The following is a 19,722-nucleotide window of genomic DNA, read 5'->3' on the forward strand; positions in this document are numbered from 1 at the left end:
TGAGAATATCAAAATACTTATAAGTGGACAACATAACATGATGATATTTAATTGAAATTTTAAAAGATCTTTTAGAATCATTGATATTTAGAATAAGACATTTCAATAAAACATTTTCTAACTTAAAAGTAATAATAATAGAGTTACTTTTTTTCCAATTTCAAACCTTTTTTTTTACTCATAAATAAGTGCTTTTACCAATAATTTCTGAGATATTGTTTTTATGATTTCTCAGTCAATAAAAAATAATGTTTTTCTTTTTCTTTTTCTTATTTAGGTTTTATATGTCATGTTTTTTTTGTCTTACTACATTTTTTTTTAATTTTCCCTTTAATCACAAGATCGAATTTTTTTTAACTTGATTTAAACTTTTTAGTGTTTAGCAAGATGAAATTTTAGTTATTAAGAGTCTTATGAAAATCAACAAACAACAAAGAAAAATTGATAAATAAAAGAAAGTTTATTAGACTAGGGTTATAAAAATTCTTATCAAATATTTATGTGAAAATAATATATATATATATATATATATATATATATATATATATATATATATAAAGTATAAAGTATAAAGTATAAAGTAAACAAATAGATCCATTTTGTAATCACTTTAAACATTCCTGTTTTTAAATAAAATATTTAAACTAGTAATTAAAACTTTCGATCTATATTAATCAAATTTGTTTATGTTTTATATTTTTGGTTGAAATACCTTTTTTATCTTAATTTTCGTTAAGTTTTTTCAAATAAGTCCTAATTTTGGTTTTGTGTTCAAATAAGTCCTAATTTTCGTCAATTTTGTTCAATTTGGTCATTTTTTACTAATACCGTTTAAATCATTAACAGCTATGAGGTGACTGCCACGTGTCACTTGTGATTTTTTTGAATTTTTTTTATATATTTTTATTTATATATTTTTTATTTTTTAAGTTTTTTTAAAATGTACACGTGTCAACCAAATAGCGTGTCACGTGTCACTTTGTGGTTTTTTTGATTTTTTTTAATTTTTTTAAATAAATTGTTAAATGTCCACGTGTCAACCCAATAGTGTGCCACGTGTAAGAGTCAATGTTCTATATTCAATTTGGTTTCTATATTTGTTATTTTTGTTCAATTTGGTCCCTATGATCAAATTGAATTTTTATATCAAAGTTATAATGATGTGAATTTTAATATATTATATAAAAATATTTAATAAAAAATGTGAATTTTAATATAAAAATTAAATTTGCTTTCAATTTGGAAAGATACCAAATTGGTTAATGTTAACAAAAATTAGGAATAAATTGAACAAAAATAACAACTATAAGAATCAAATTAATTATAGAACATTGACTTTGACACGCTACTGGGCTGACACGTGGACATTTAAAAAAATTCAAAAGAAAATAAAAAAAAATTCAAAAAAACCACAAAGTGACACTTGGCACGCTACTGGGTTGACACATGTACATTTAAAAAAAAAACAATTAAAAAAAATCACGAAATGACACGTGACAATCACTGTTTATGGTCGTTAATAATTTAAACGGTGTTAGCAAAAAAAGACCAAATTGAACAAAATTGACGAAATTTAGGACCTATATGAACACAAAACCAAAATTAGAACTTATTTAAAAAAATTTGATAAAATTGAGACAAAAAAAAGTATTTTAACCTATATTTTTTAATTTTTGTGTTCCAAATTTGTTTGAAATTTCTGAAAAAGAAAAGTGTTAAATGCTTGGTTGATATTTAAAAGCTTGCTCTACATGTTCCATCAAGTACTAAGAGTTGACATGAAAACAAACAAACAATTATGTCCATTCATGTTTGAAAGTTTTAAATCCATGTTTCTCAAGTGGATTCTTTAATATATCATTTCCCAGCCTAACAATTCTCACTTGATTTCATTCCAGAACTAGTAGGAGACCCGTGCATACGCACAGGTCGTGTTTTTTTGCATTCAAACTTTGATTATGTTGAAAAATTCAATTTAATATTTTTATGTATAAATAAATAATTATTGAAAGAAGTATTATTATTTATTTATTATAGAATTTAAGGATATGTTATTGATATAGTTAGGTGAAATGAAGTATTATTATTTATTTATTATAATTTATAATAAATTAGTTGTAAGGTGGATTTAAGTATATCTGTAATATGTAATTTAATTTGTTGTAATATATATTGTTATTTAATGTTATTGGATATAGATGATTTATTTTGATTTAAAAGTTTTGAAATGGTTGATTTGTTAGTCTGAGTATATGAAATGATTATACTTATTAAGTAAATATAATATATTATAACTACAAAGAATTAATTAATTTGATGTAGTATATTTAAATTTCTTAATTTTGTTTATGTTTGTAACGTTAATGATTTAAAAGTTTATTATTTGTTGGTAAATTTAAATTTAAAATCATAACTATTAAATTTGGAATATAAGGAGATTAAGATTTTAATTGATGAAAAAACCTATTAGTAGATTTTTGGAACTGAATAACAGATGTTATTTTTTTTGGTTGAAATTATTAATATCATTAAATTAGAAATAAGATATTTAAGGGAATACGAAGAGTTGGCGGCAAAAGGAATTATGGATAGTCTTGTCAACGTGCTCAGACTGAAATTGTGCAAGATTTATTCTAAAGGTCAGAAGGTTTGGATGTGCAACAAAACGTTTCCTTTATTTTAGTTAAAAGGAGATATCGTGGCTGTAGCTTTCTTTGTTCATAAACGAAGAAGAAAAACAGTACTCCTCAGCAATCACAGAACAATCCAACTATCAATGTCTGCCTCTAAAGATTTCAGCTTCACCAATTTCTACCAAAACTCTGTGATGGTGATGGAACCCTTAGAGGTTAGTTCTTTTGCATGTTCTGTTTTTTAATGTTTTGTATGTTTGACGTATACAGTTGGTTTTTGGACGAAAGTTTATATTTTTCTTCCATCCTTTGGTTCAAGCATGTCCATAAAGTTTTATACAGTTGTTATTTTGAAGGAAGTTTGTGTTTTTATGCTTTACAGGAATTTTTGGAGTTTGAAGAAGGATTTTATGAACAATGGGGCAAATCTCTACTGCCGGGGACAAATTTTTTCAGTGATCCGAGAGGAAACGTGATCAACATAGAGTTTGAACCCAGTTTTCTTCTTCAGAGACAGTTCCGTGCAGTAGAGCAGCTGATGGGTTTTTATGATCTAAACGATGTTTATTACGTCGTTAGCCTTTACTGTGGAGATCGCTACTTTCGTATGAGATTGTTCGATCTGGACTGGACTGAAGTGGTGTATCCTGGTAGAAGGAACAATGGTCTAGCACGTGACACTCTGTCCTCAGTCAGATTTTTCCAAGCCTTTAGAGTGCAGTTCATTCCAAACACGGTATGTAAGTTTAATAATTTTTTTTTGAATTTTTACTTAACATTTGGTGTTATTTTTACTAATATAGGGTTTTTGTTGGTTGTTGTGGTAGCTGTTGATAATCTTGCCCGAGTACTTCCAAATGTTTTGTCAGGATAAAATTTCGTTTAACCATCCGGTGAAGTTATATGATCCTTTGGGCAAAAAATTTGAAATTTTTGTGGATACAGATGAGGGTGGAAGGATGGTGTTATTTGGATTTTGTCAGTATGTTGCATACTACGGGTTCGTTTCTCCTTGTTTCCTACATTTAAATTATGTAGGAAACAATGTCTTTGTTCACAGGATCTTCTTGGTGGAAGGAGTTGAAATTGATTATAGTAGAGATTTGCAGGCTGGTGGTAGCAACCAACTTGAAGTTGGTTCTGTTGATTGTGAGAAAATATTAAGTTCTTATGATGTTCGGTCATCTTCTTTGGTATGGCTGATAGTTGTAGTTATTACTTAATAATTTTGGTTTATATTTATCTTGTTAACACAAATTCTTTGAATGTAGTATCTGGATTCGAAATTTGTGAAAGAAGGCTTGGTGAAAGGGAGAAAAAACTATGTTCTGACGAATGGCCATGCACAATTCTGGAACTGCAAGATTCGATGGACATGCAGGAGTTCATTTGAATGTTATCTGACTTGTGGTTGGAAGAAATACTGTCAAGAGAATGGGTTGGTTGCTGGAGATCGTGTTAGATTTATGGTGCAGACTGACCAAAGCAACGTCATCCAAATTCTGAAGATTTAGCATGTATATGTATTTGTAGTTATTTTGGTTTGTAAAACGAATGTATGGCACGTATGAACAATGTCTATTTAGTTTTCTTTATTTGAACATAACTAATATTTTGTATGCCAACATTGAGATTTTTGGTATGTTGGCATTAATGTTTGTGTAATATTTTGTATTTGAATATTAACCTTTTATGGTATGTTGTCAACTTTGTTTATAAAGACCAGTATATATAATATTCAATGAAGTATGTATTGTAATTATATGTGGTATTTAGGATTTGTGAATGTTGAATAATTTAATTTTAGTACTTTATATTATTTTTAAGTAGATTATTAGAGAAAAGAAAGATTTGAATAATTTTAAAAGATATATTCGGAAATTAAAATTGTGAACTTGTAAACTTGTACATTATTTGAATATCAAATAACTTAGAATAAATTAAAATAATATATTAGTATATTTTGCATTATATGAAACGTAGAGCAGAAAATATAAAAATTTAAGCAACTATTTTGAATACCAATTGTTAAATAAAATTGGAAATTTATAAGTATTATTATATTTTGCACTATACGAAACGTAGAGGAAGAAAAATTTAAAGTTAATGAACTATTCTTAATAGCTATTGGTAAATAAAATTGGAAATTTATAAGTATTATTACGTAAAAATCCATCCTAATTCATTGGATATAAGTATTGTGATTGAGAAAATTATTTACTATAGAAAATGAAATTAATGAAATAATGTGTAGTATCAAAATTAATAATTCAATTTGAACAACTAAGATTTATAATAATGCTAAATATCTAAATAAACTATAATAAGTTAAAGATGTTAACATTTGTTAATATTATTATCCTTAACTGAATTGAAAAATAATTCCTCAAGTTCATGATTTCATGTACTCAATATCTGTAGGATAGTCATAATTATAATAGTTATTTGATATATGAAAATGGATCATGATTTCTAGAGCTTATAACAATAATAATGTCAACTATGTGGGAGGTGCGGTAAAGAATGATGGTTGTTTGCTTAGTAAATAGTCATTATTAATTGGGCTACTTATAGGTTTTAGAGTGTTGGTTTACCTGAATAAATTAATAATGTGACAGTTATGTTATGAAGGTCCATGGCGTAATTATGGTGGTGTGATTAGTAAGTATATTGAGTATCAATTGGGGTGAACATAGGTTCGAGAATTTTTTTTTTTCATAAATAATTATTATACGACGGCAGATGGGCACTATTTGATGTGATTGTGGTAGGCGTGCGAAATAATTATGTTGGTGTGAATAATAAGTAATAATAGTCGTTTGTTGAATCTATACATTTATTATATGTTGTTTGGTTTCTTTGGTGTATGGTAGATTAGAATTTTAATGCATCTGCCAAAATAAGCACATATTCAAGGAATAAAGATGGTAAAAAGAAGATATAATAAACCAACGTAAATAATGACAGAAGGAACCAATTTACTTACATCTCCATCTTTTCCTTCAATGCATTCAAACAGAAACTTAAAACAGGACAACAATTCAGCATATGAATGCAGCACAATCAACGATTGATATCTTCAAAAGTAGCCTCTGACAGGAATTTTAGACAAAATACAGGAACACAGGTATGTTACCATACAATACAGTCATACATTGTTAAAAACTTCTTTGAAAACTACATTTGTCGTAGTAGTCAAAGGTTTGTTTTCATTGTCATGGATTAAAATCTTTAATCCGGATTTGCTTTTAACTCTAGAAGCTGCAACATATAACTGACCATGACTAAAAACTGGTGTTGGCAAATACAACCCAACACAATCTAAAGATTGTCCTTGAGATTTGTTAATGGTCATAGCATAAGACAACATGATCGGGAATTGTCTTCTAATCAGCTTGAATGGCCAAGGGGACTGGGATGGTGACATGGACATACGTGGAATGTAGATCTCAGTTCCTTTTGATTTTCCAGTAATAATCTTTGCACTGATTACATGATTTGCAAGTTTAGTCACTATTAATCGGCTACCATTACACAAACCTTGAGATTGATCCAAATTTCTTAAGAGCATAATTGGAGCACCAACCTTTAGCTTGATACTATGATTTGGTAGTCCAGATGTTCTTAAAGAATTTAGAAATTCAGGTGTAATACCATCGTATGCTTCAGCTGCTGCTGGTTCAGAGGTATCTATGCAGTCGGAGCTTAGATATTCTTTAATTTCTCCTGAAACACATGAATCAGATCAAGTTCACAAATCTTAGTGATGATTTAGTAAATTCTTAATTATGTATAATGATTGACCTGGAATTGATTCCAAAACAGATTGATTAATTTGATCAACAGTTTCAATTTGATTGGCTAGAATAGCTCTTGATATAAGGAACCCTTCATCTTTGTACTTTTGCATTAATCCTGGATATGTGCTATTGACAATGGCTTGGATAGGATCATTATATTCTAATATTAGTAATTCTGATGGGATTTCTATGTCAACTAATCCATCGTTTGGTTCATTCAATGAACCATTGCCAATTTTTATTATCCAGGAAGAAAACTCTTCAATTTCAGCTATAGTAGACTGTTGTAACCCATTTTGCAACAGCCGCATGTTCTTTGTCAAATTCATAATCTGGCAATCATCCCAAAGATAGGATGAGTTGATAGTAGCATGAACAATATCAGACCTGCTTCCACGTGGAATAACAGGCAGTATTTGTCTAAAATCTCCTCCAAAAACAACTACTTTGCCACCAAAAATTGAATCAGTTTTGTTCTTTTCCCTCATGATGTCTTTTAAAGTACGATCCAATGCTTCAAAACAATACTTGTGAGCCATTGGTGCTTCATCCCAAATTATTAGGTTTGCCAATTTCATCAACTCTGATAGTTCACTACCTTTTGTAATGTTGCAAACAGAGTGCTCTAATGTAGGAACAGAAATCTTGAATTTAGAATGAGTTGTCCTACCTCCAGGCAATAACAATGAAGCTATGCCACTTGATGCAACTGTCAACACTATTTTTCCTTCAGATCGAAGAGCAAAAGATAAGGTAGTCCACATAAAAGTTTTCCCGGTTCCACCATAACCGTATAAAAAGAACATCACCCTTCATCATGATGAACAACATCTATAATCTGTTGAAAAATATGTCTTTTCTCTTCTGCAATTGGTTAGAATTTATTAAGTTATATTTGAATGTCTTCATGAATAATGCATGGAGAAAAGAACACAAACCTGTCATACAGTTAAAGTTAGATTCAAATACATGTAGCTCATCATCCTTGTTGTAATCAAGTTCTGCATATACCAATCTATTTCCACAATAATCTACCACAAAATGATTGGGATAAGGCATAGATGGCCATTCCTTTAATGTTCTCCTGTTATTCTGCAAGAGCTTCTCAATTTCAATCAAAGTCAAATTTTGAAGAGTTTCAATATTGAGAATGAGTTCTGCAACACAAAAATTCAGTTAACATACTTGGAACATGAAACATACATTTCATATGCTTTAATTCATTGTACCTTGATTTCTAGCAACCATCCGTTCGTTGTATAGTATTCCATCAGACAACCATTCCCATGTTTTACTCCACAGCTCTTCAGGTTTTAAGACATTATTTGACATAAGGATGGTTACAAATAATTTCTTTAAGAAGTGTCCAGATCCCCAATATTTAGCTTCCTTAATAGCATCTACATATTCGGTATCTTCTGCTAAAAATCCACAAGCTTCACACGCTTCTCTAAATGTAAAATATATTATGTTGTCAACAGTTCGAAGATCTACATATGATTGTGGACCTTTTACTATTGTTAGCATCCTCCTTAAATAGAAAAGTTCACCAGTTGCTGGGGGAACCCAGATAAGTCTGCCAATGGTGTTGCCCTTTTGTCTTGGTTTCCAACATCTTTGATTCTTGTTATAAACATACTTAGATACAAATTGAGGATATGTCAAATCCCTTGCATCAGAATATTTTGTGTTGCAGTCCATCCAGGTTGTAAACATTGACTCCTTAACTGTTGGTTTTGCAATGATTTCATCAATATCATCATCATCCTTGAAGTACACTGATTGCTCACCAGGCAAATGAAAAAATAGACGTTCAACAGCTGGATTTCTTCCATGAATAGGAAATGAAAATATTCTCCAACAGGCTTCACATGGGGAAATATATCTACAATCGATATACTGTTTGATTTCATCTGTCGCAACTTGAGGTACATTCTCATCATTGCCATTGGAAACTATAGCAGCTGTAATTCTATCATATCCTTTATTGATGTACTTAAATGAGTACTTGATAGAATTGGAACGATTACACCATTCAACATTAACATGAGCTTGATATTTGACCAATATTGTAAGATTGTAAGGGACAACAAAACGATTATCTAGTTCTATGTCATTCTTGACAACAGTGATATCGTTGCTTCTTCGACGATAATGAGGAAAACCATCTTCTGCAATTGTGGTAGTATTTTGGTATTTCTTTGGATAAAATCTCGAACATGAACCATTCTTCATGCATGGAGATGATCTATTAGATAATCCACATGGTCCGTGCATCATATGTTCTTTGACACAGGCATACAATTGTGGCTCCTTTTTGGCACATGGTATTTCAGCTAAAATGACCTTATCTATATCCAAGGCTATTGGATATTTGCTAGAAGGATGTAAGAATATTAGCAAATGAGCATGTGGTAAACCTCTTTTTTGAAATTCAATACTATACATGTCTGTCAAGAAGAAATTAACAATTACGTTGTTAGAAGGGTATAATAGTGCAAAAATATGGGCTTAAATCATCAAAATATTAAAACTTACATGCTATTACTCTGCCCAATATATGCTTTTTGGTTAAATCTAATAGCAACTGATCAAATTTGATTCTAAATACTCTTGCAATAATATCTGGCCAGTCTGAAGGACTTAACTTTGAACTCTTTAATATTCGAGATATCTCTGGCCATTTCGGGTTGCAAGTAAAAGTTACAAAAAGATCTGGGAATCCTACATGACCACATATTGCCATTCCATCAAAATATAATTGATCCATAAATCTTCTGCCACCAACAAAGCTTGATGGAAGCACAAATCGTTTTCCTTTTTCAGAGGCATCAGTTTGGCTTTCATTACTTGGTTGACAAAGGTTATTATACTTATCAACCCTCAGTTTGGATTGATTATTTCTGATGAATGATAATCTTTCTGACTCAATCATTGTGTATTCATCAACAACAAATTGTTGGAACAATCTTCTAGATCTAAGTATAGTCATTGCCTCAGAATCTCGAGTCTGAATTCTAAAACAAAACCATTCCCTGATTGTTAACCGATTACGTTTTGATGCCAAAGAATCGCGATGACTAATATCATGCCTATAACCATCTTCACCATATGGAAACAACAAAGGATATTGATATCCCAAATAACTGGTGTGCAATTCATTTATTCTTTGCAGCTTACCTGTCCTGCTTTCCATAATAATATCTCTGGGAGAAGCGTTATCAACATCGCCAACGATTAATGCAGCTACTTCTGACACCATTGGCATGTTGTATATTCGTCCATCTTTTTGCCTATCTGCGATAAGCCTCAACTTGAGATCATGAAATGGTTGTTCTGCATATCAATCCCTAGCCATTCTGAAACATTTACAATGTACATTGTACTTATCAAGCATCTGACTTAGTGTTCTGACTATTTCAGCATCAATATCATTATGGTTCCTACAATGACATTGAATTTCAAATCAAAATGATAGCATGATTATATTCAGAATTCAGAAAGCATAATAATAGTTAACCTCAAAGATTGAATTCTATTGTGTATCTCGTTATCAGTATCATATATGTAGAGCTGAGCAAACTTTGGCTGTTTTCCAAGTGGTGGCAGAAGACTACCAATTAGATGACATGACTGCCCATGAACTCTTAAATTTGGTGGTCCACGTCCATTGTTATATTTGTTGTCAATTTTTGCTCCAGGAGATATGAATGCAAACATCATGTTGTATGTTCTAATGTGTTGTTGAAAACTTCGACTTTGTTTAGAATCAGATTGAAACAGAAGTTGTTGAAGCTCATCAGGGGGGTCTTTTAACATTGGTAATTGAACTTTGCCATTACCACAACAAAGTTGAAATTTAGGATTAACACTTGGATGACTTTTGTCAATACGATCTTCATACCACATATGACCTTGGCAATGCTGACAAATATAGATTGGATCCCTTATATCTGCATACAACTTGCAAATGAATAAATTAGTGAGTTTATAATATCATAGATGATTGAAAAAATATATGACAATAATTGTTTTTAGAAGGCTTATCTTTCTTTGTGATTGATGAATTCGTAGCTCATTTCATACTTTGCATCAATTTCTGCAAAATAAGTATTCATGTAATTTATGTAATACAGTTGTAATCAAACTGATATACTTTATTTTTTTGACCAAGGATATGAATATTGATTTCCTTATTATAACTTAATTTTACCCTCTACATGGGAATTAGATGAATCTGAATTATCTTCGCTTAACTGTAGTTCATCAATGACTTCTAACTGCACAGATTCAGTTGCCATGCTGGAATCATTGGTTGTTGTGACCATATTAACAGTGGCTTCAAATCTATGGAGAAGATTTTGTTGCTTTCTTTTGCTTCCACCAATATCTCTTTGCTCGTTCACCAAAGTAGGATGTGGACCTTTCATTTGTAATTCCGTATGACACCTTTCTTCATTCACAAAAAAACTTGTTACATCAGCTAATGGTGTACAATTTCGTCTTTTTGTTTCAGGGTGTTTCTGTTGTATGCACGTAGCATTCATCCTCTTGTGTTGGATTATTTGTTTCCTTTTTAATCTTGCACTTGTATTGGACTTGATATTTTCATTATCCATCCTAATAGATAAAAAGTACATGAAAATAATTAACACAGCAATACAACATTTAAAAAAAAATTTATAAATGTTATGCAGACATTTTGTAATAGGTATTCAAGATTTAAAACGAACTTCCTAGAAAACAATTGTAGATGAAATTAAAAAATCATCCAGCAGCCAAATAATACTCTTCATTGGTCAAGTATAAAAGTTGTCTGGTTGAAGTCATCAGTAGCCTCACAAATCTGGTGTTCTACCATATTTTTGTATCTGCATAACAAAATTCTTCATCAGATTGACATCATTGAAATATTTGGTGTATATGTTAATGGATGGAACAATCCATCCATTTTTACCGCCAAAAATAAAATGTGTATAAAGTAATAGTAGGACATCAGATATAATTACGATTATTAAATGGAGGTCATTTCAACTTAACATGTCTTATCTATCATATACACTGCATTTTCAATTTACCTTATTTAACATTAGGTGGAATAACACAATCAAATATTAGGTTGAACACTTTTTCGTTCAGGGAAACCCATCAACATCTTCTCCGTAATAGTAAATTGACTACTTCTCTGGAAATTTTAATGTTCAACAGTAGTATTAGATTTAAATGCTTGTCCTCTCAATCAATATAATGTCCTTTCAAGAAATCCAAAATCATCCCATCCAAACCAAAAAGTGCTTTAAATTCTAACTATTACAGTTTTTGCTCGTGCGTTGTATTATTATATTTCATGGATAACTTCTTTATTCAAACAATTTAATCAATTATAACAAAAAATTTATTATTATAGTTCTACTTAGCAATTCTATTTTGGGGCGCTTTGGATATAAATATTGTGATAATATGATTATTATGTTGCATAATAATGTCAATTAATGGTAGTATTAATTAATATTCAAGTTTAATGAAAAAAATATTCACATAAGAAACAAACCAAAACTGTAGTAGTCATTATCCTTAATTTTTCTCTTAAATCATTACTAAATAATACTGAAAAACATATAGCAGTAATTTCATAAATTAACAATATAGTTAGTTGAAAAAAAAGATGTAAAATATAATAATAACAATAACGTTATATTACCATTCTACGATATTGTGTTCTACAATTTTGCACCACCAAAACTATTAAAGATGATTCACAAAATCCATAAGTACAATTCATCAAAATACAACCGGGATTGAGTCTACTATAGAAATTACAATATGGTTGACAAAGATAAAAACGTTCGCAAAAATATTTTAACAGACTTTTCTTGGGCACATTAATACATTTATAATTTCTCCTTTTTGATACTCTTCGTTGGCTTTGTAGTCTTTGTAGCTGATAACTGAGCTAGAGGAATATCTTCCAGAAAATCAAACTCCATGATACTTGATGGAATGTCTGGAACATCATCAATAGGAGCAGAAACATCTTTAGAGGGCATCATACACAAAACTATATCAGGTTCATCATCAGCGGTGGAAGAAAGGCACATCTGCAATGATGAACATAATCATGTTACACATTCAAGGAATCAGTTTTATTATTATGCTAACTGAATTAAAATAATCCTTACCAATGAACTATCAGTATCAGTTGTTAAGTCACATGCAGCATTACCAATACATTCAACAAGTTCAATTGCCTGCCAACATATATATAATTCATGTCAAACATTGTAAAACAATTTACCTCACAACCAAAATGACCATATTTAAAATACTTACTAAAGAAGTCCCGCTAGAAGTTGGTACATCAAGAAGAATGGCATTGCTACATTTACCAATAACCATTGGCTGCATAATTCATTTGCAATTACAATTTAAAAACAAAAACTATCATTGTTGTCATAACAAACAAAATCAAATTCAACTATACTTACTGAGGAATTGGAAGTATCAGGAACTATATCAGATGGACAACTAACAATACATTCACCAACAAAGCTTGCCTGTAAAGTGGTATAAAGAAATCAATTACTAATACGACTATGATTGATAATTCAGCTTATGAATACAAAATATTGCAATACTACCTCCTCATGTCCTAGTAGTGCTTTAACGTGATCAATAATTTCCACGTCAGTAGAAACTCTTATAACTGAGGCAGGTCGGTTCTTTCCTTGTAGCTTAACCTTAAAAGCACAAGTACATCCTAAAATAACATCTAGATCCTCTGGAAAACACTTTGGATCGTCTTCACCATGCTAATGTAAATCAAGTAGAAGAAAATAAATTATTAGTAACTTGTTTACAAAAATGATTCTTGTAAAATTAGTTAAGTTATAAAACATACTGCATTTCTTTTACCTTGATCATTTTCTTTCTCAAATCAGCAGCAGAAACACCAATTAAATTCATGCAATCTTGGTCCCAAAGCATGAAATTGGCCACCTTTTTCCCATCAGTCACTTGAATTTCCAGCTTGTATCTACAAAAATTTATATTACAAATAAGACTATCACATAAGGCATAACATATAAATTAAAAATATACTAACCGGATTCTTGGAGAATCATTAAAAGCATCACAACTAAGACACTTAAAGGAACCAACTTCGTGAGTTCTTTTCGCACAAACGTTACACACCAGATAATTCCATCCATCATTTCCTAAGTTAAATTTAAGTGTACGTGCAACAGTAACACAGGAAATCTCCTATATGAATACAAAAAAGGTCAATAATATGATCAACAAATACAAAATAGATTTAAAAGAAAATTACAAACATAACAACTACCTCTAATACAGTCATAATCTCTGAAACACTTTTAACAACGGTTTTATACATAAACCTATCAACATGATTAATATGTGAAGAGCCACTATATTGACTCCCCTCCTCAAAAGTTTCATTGCCACAGGTTCTACACACAACACATTTATTAGTGTTTATGAAAAATAAAATAATGAAAAATACATGCCTAACATATGAACATACTCTGCGAATTGCTTCTTAAAATTGATCAGCTCAGGTATGTCATCGCCTATGATCAGTTTCGAACCATTCCAAGAATTAGACAGTGAAACTGGCCATGGACCTATACAAACAAATTAAATTAGATTAAATAATAATGATAATCTAAATATAGTAATGACGTTATTCATACCTGAAGCAGGCTTTATCTTAGCCTGAGTAAGAATAATAGCAACATTAGATGTTTGACTACATGTCCTCCAATAGCTCAATAATTTCTCACAATACGAATCCCACAATGTGCAACAGATTATAGCACCACTGCATTAATGAGATAACAACAATAACACAAAAAATAGTTATCAAATAATTATAAAACTATTGCAAATATAAAACACCAAATATAATGAAACAAACCTCAAATCTTTGAGGTCAAACACAACATTTTTGGAATGGCCTTTCTCCTCTACATTGTCCAGCATACCAATGACATCTAACATGCAAAAAAATTAATAGATTAACAAAAAAACAAAATATAGGACACATACATAACGATACAACAATAAACTTACCAACCAACAAATCAGAACAATACTTTCCATCAATGATATCCTTTATACTTTTGAACTTCCAAAGCTTTCTAGGTATGCTTGCAATGGGTTGTGGTCGTATAGACGTTGCTCCTATAAACAACAGCTTAAATGGATGCTCACAAACTCTATATTGAGCTTTGTTCTTCAAGAGTTTAAAGTTATGCATTATGTAACTTTCACCCTCTTTTAGCTTCTCTTCCCAAACACCCATATCTTCCTTCTTAATCATTGCAACAATAGCATCACCCTGAAAAACAAATTAAAACATATATGGTTAAATATAGTTGTCATCGAATAAAGTAAAATTTACAATATGCTAAAATATGGTACTTTACATTACCTTTTGATCCATCAGAACCATTTCCATACTTCGTTTGGATTCCCAGGACTCAACATACCACAAATCTACGATTCTAACAGCAAATTTCAATGTCTCCCTTTTTCCATCAATATCCTTGATCATATCAAATTTTTTTGCCATCTAATATGTCACAAAAAGTTAGGTCTTAAGTTTCAACTGACCACACAACGAACTCAAATAAAGAAAAGAAAAATTAAGTAAACAAAATATTAAGGTAAGAATCATCTTCAAAAATAACAAAACAAAATAGTGTTCAATATGTTCTAATCATATACAACTGAAAAAATTAACAAAAAAAAGTCCTGAAAATAACAAAAAATATTTCTTTTCAACAAAAACATCACAACATCTTAAAAAAACATTAACAAATAATATCTCAAACAAAACGAAACTTCTATAACGTATTTCAAAAGATAATACAGCATAATAACCAAGTACAAAAAAGAACTTCTATAAAAGTGTTTTAAAACATAATACACAACAATGACGAAGTAAAAAAACAAACGATAAAGAAGAAAGATGCATCAAGAAGAAAAAACAGTAAATAAAATAAATATTTAACTTTTAAGAAAATAAAATAAAATATCAACACCAAAGATCAACACATAAAATGTAGTTCAGAAGTTAAACAATATTAACTTACGAAACTAACAGAGAAAAGAAGAAGAAGATGAAGAAATACAGAAGAAGGACGAAGAGAAAAGAAGGAAACCTGGAGAAGAACAGCGCAGGTAACTTGCCTTACAGAGGAAGAATTTTCAAATGTAACCAAATTTTGTTACGCGACTAAGAAAGGAAGGAAGAAGAAAATGAAGAAATACAGAAGAAGGAGGAAGGGAAAAGAAAAGAAGGAAAGCTGGAGAACGACGGAGGTAACTTGCCTTGCAGAAGAAGAATTTTCAAATGTCACAGCAAATGGCCATCACATCATTTAACTCTCTGCACCGCCAAAAACACTACAACACCAAAATGACTAAAATACCCCTAATCTAGAACACGTGTCAATGAACGGGAGTGTCTAATTTAGTAATTTCACTATCCTAACATTTTCTTAGATATATAGTAGATGCGTCTAACAAAGATGGTGCTTATCCTAGACTCACAATTATAGAGACACATAACATAGATTCATATTTTTCTCACAGAGAAAAGAAAATTAAGAATTGAATTTTATATTTATCTTAATTTTATAAAATTAATTTAAAAATGAAATTTAAATTTACTTATATATTATAAATTTATTTTATTTTTATTAATATATATATATATATATATATATATATATATATATATATATATATATATATATATATATATATTGTGATATGATTTATTTGATGTCATATGTAGTGGTTATAAATTAAGGATTGTAAGAACCTTATCGTATCAAGTTTAAGTTTAATTAGTGGAATATTATTCAAAAGTTTCGTTTCAGTTTGATCCCTGTTTTTAAAAGAAGTTTTATTTTCATCTAAATTTTTGAAAAAATGTTTTAATTAGATCATTTTCAAAAAAAAAAAAAATTATTAACGCATTTACGGTTATCAAATTGAAACATTTTTTTAAAAGATTGGGACGAAATTGAAATTTAAAAAAAAAATCAAACTAAAATTTCTAAAAAAAAATAAGTATTATTCGACTAATTAAACTTAGGATAAGGTTCACTTCTCCTAAGTGAAAATTGAATTAAATATTTGATTATGAACTTAACCTGTTAGCATACGTTGAGAATTATTTTATATGTCATATTACATAAATTTCAACAAGCAAATGTTCCTAAACCATAAGGAGTTTCTTAAAAAAAAAAACATTGTCAGCGGGATAATAAAACCTGGTAAGAGTCCCACCCTTACATGTTCACCAAAACTCGGTAAGAGCATAACTTTTCCTAAGCCTCCCAAGCAACATTCTTTGTCTGCTCAACAAAACCCAACAAGGACATTGTTACTAAGCTTAGATCAAAGTCTTACAGTAACCCAAAATTCCATTTTATCCGACTCTCCAAAGCTCGGTGGTTGGTGACTGCAAAAGGGTTGGCACATTGAATGGTTTGATGTTAAATTTATTTTTATGTTCATATTTGAATTCAAAAATATTAATCTGGTTAGTTGAAAAAATTATATATATCTTTTTAAATAATTTAAGTCGATTATAGAAAACAAAACTAATTATGGATACAAAGTGTTGATTAGTTTGGAAAAATAATAAAATGACTACCAAAAAAATTTGACTACTTTGAATTAAAAATTTGTTTACATGTTTACATAATGGAGGTGCCTGAACATGTTCACATAATAATTATCTTTTAAGATTTTATACCTTGGTTGTGTTTATATGTGTATGGAACCAACCACAAGTTAAAGGATAGAGTCATATTCAAGTTTGTGTCCTTAAGGATGATTTTGGATTTGAATATTGCATGTGAAAGATTATGATTGAGGATGGAGATTCTACTAAAAAAAGTCTTTCAATTTTTTTGAATTAATCATTGGCAATCATTAAATATTTGGTTCAATAAAAGAAAAGTTGAATAAAAAAAGGGTTTATTTTTATATCTAAATCTTAAATTTCATGCAAAATGTTATAGTAAACTTACAAAAGCGAAATGAGTTGAAATCGGTGAAATGAAATAATGTATTTGTTATAAATAAATAAATAAAAAGTCTCCATAAAAATTTTGCTTACCTTGTGGTCTTAAGGTTAATTTTTGAATTCGTCAATAAAAATGAATAAGTGTTTGGGGCAGACATTCTCACTATTTTTAATCATTTGAAAGAGTGGAAATAATTACTCTTAAAAAAATTCTTATTTCCTGTTAATCTTATTTTGAATTTATTTTAGAAAATACTTGAAATTTCTTTTTGCAAGAAATTGTTATCAATTTTTTCGTAAAATATTTTGTATAAAACACTTTTCGGAACAAATTTTGTAAGAAATACTTGCAAATTTTATAAATTTGTAAGAAATGATTATCCAAGGAATCACCTGCCAATTAAAATTCTTAAAAAAAATAGCAGAAAAAAATCTTTTTTTTACAAATCTTTTTAATAAATTTGCAAGAAAAATTCCATGTAATATGAAAATTTTTAGTAGTAATTGATATGGATAATTTCCAAAAAAATATTAGTATTATCAAAATACTTATGAGTGGACAACATAACATGATGATATTTAATTGAAATTTTAAAAGATCTTTTAGAATCATTGATATTTAGAATAAGACATTTCAATGATTATTTTATTGTTTAGAATTTGATGATATTTGTGTGACTTTTTATTCCATAAAACATTTTCTAACTTAAAAGTAATAACAATAGAGTTACTTTTTTCCAATTTCAAACCTTTCTTTTTACTCATAAATAAGTGCTTTTACCAATAATTTCTGAGATATTGTTTTTATGATTACTCAGTCAATAAAAAATAATGTTTTTCTTTTTCTTATTCTTATTTGGGTTTTATATGTCATTTTTTTTTTGTCTTACTACATTTTTTTTGTAATTTTTCCTTTAATCACAAGATCGAATTTTTTTTAACTTGATTTAAACTTTTTAGTGTTTAGCAAGATGAAATTTTAGTTATTAAGAGTTTTATGAAAATCAACAGACAACAAAGAAAGACTAATAAATAAAAGAAAGTTTATTAGACTAGGGTTATAAAAATTCTTATCAAATATTTATGTGAAAATAATATATATATATATATATATATATATATATATATATATATAAAGTATAAAGTAAACAAATAGATCCATTTTATAATCACTTTAAACATTCCTGTTTTTAAAATAAAATATTTAAACTAGTAATTAAACTTTCGATCTATATTAATCAAATTTGTTTATGTTTTATATTTTTGGTTAAAATATCTTTTTGGTCCCAATTTTCGTTAAATTTTTTCAAATAAGTCCTAATTTTGGTTTTGTGTTCAAATAAGTTCTAATTTTCCTGAATTTTGTTCAATTGGGTCATTTTTTATTAACACCGTTTAAATCATTAACGGCTATGAGGTGACTGTCACGTGTCACTTCGTGGTTTTTTTGATTTTTTTTATATATTTATATTTATTTTTTTTTAAGTTTTTTTTAAATGTACATGTATCAACCAAGTAGCATGCCACATGTCACTTTGTGGTTTTTTTATTTTTTTTTTTGATTTTTTTAAATAAATTTTTAAATGTCCACGTGTCAACCCAGTAGTGTCCACGTGTCAGAGTCAATGTTCTATATTCAATTTGGTCCCTATGTTTGTTATTTTTGTTCAATTTAGTCCTAATTTTTTTTTAACATTAACCAATTTGGTCCCTATCGAAGATGTGATCAAATTGAATTTTTATATCAAAGTTATAATGATGTGAATTTTAATATATTATATAAAAATATTTAATAAAAAATGTGAATTTTAATATAAAAACTAATTTTTGTTTCAATTTGGAGAGGAACCAAATTGGTTAATGTTAACAAAAATTTGGATTAAATTGAACAAAAATAACAAATATAAGGATCAAATTGAATATAGAACATTGACTTTGACACGTGACACGCTATTGGGTTGACACGTGGACATTTAAAAAATTCAAAGACACATGTACATTTTTAAAAAATTAAAAAAAATAAAAAAATAAAAAAATAATTCAAAAAATAATTCAAAAAAGCTACAAAATGACACGTGGCAATCACTGTTTATGGTCATTAATGATTTAAACGGTATTAACAAAAAATGACTCAATTGAATAAAATTGACGAAATTTAGAACTTATTTGAACACAAAATCAAAATTATGACTTATTTAAAAAAACTTGACAAAAATTGAGACAA

At 28.9% G+C, this 19,722-nt stretch overlaps 1 pseudogene; it reads right to left on the reverse strand.

Moving 5' to 3' along the window:
• Positions 1-5,781: 5,781 nt before the first annotated feature.
• On the reverse strand, positions 5,782-10,863 carry LOC114163642 (annotated as a pseudogene).
• Positions 10,864-19,722: the final 8,859 nt, after the last annotated feature.

The sequence above is a fragment of the Vigna unguiculata genome, chromosome 9, assembly GCF_004118075.2.
Source record: "Vigna unguiculata cultivar IT97K-499-35 chromosome 9, ASM411807v1, whole genome shotgun sequence".
In the NCBI taxonomy this organism is placed as follows: Eukaryota; Viridiplantae; Streptophyta; class Magnoliopsida; order Fabales; family Fabaceae; genus Vigna; species Vigna unguiculata.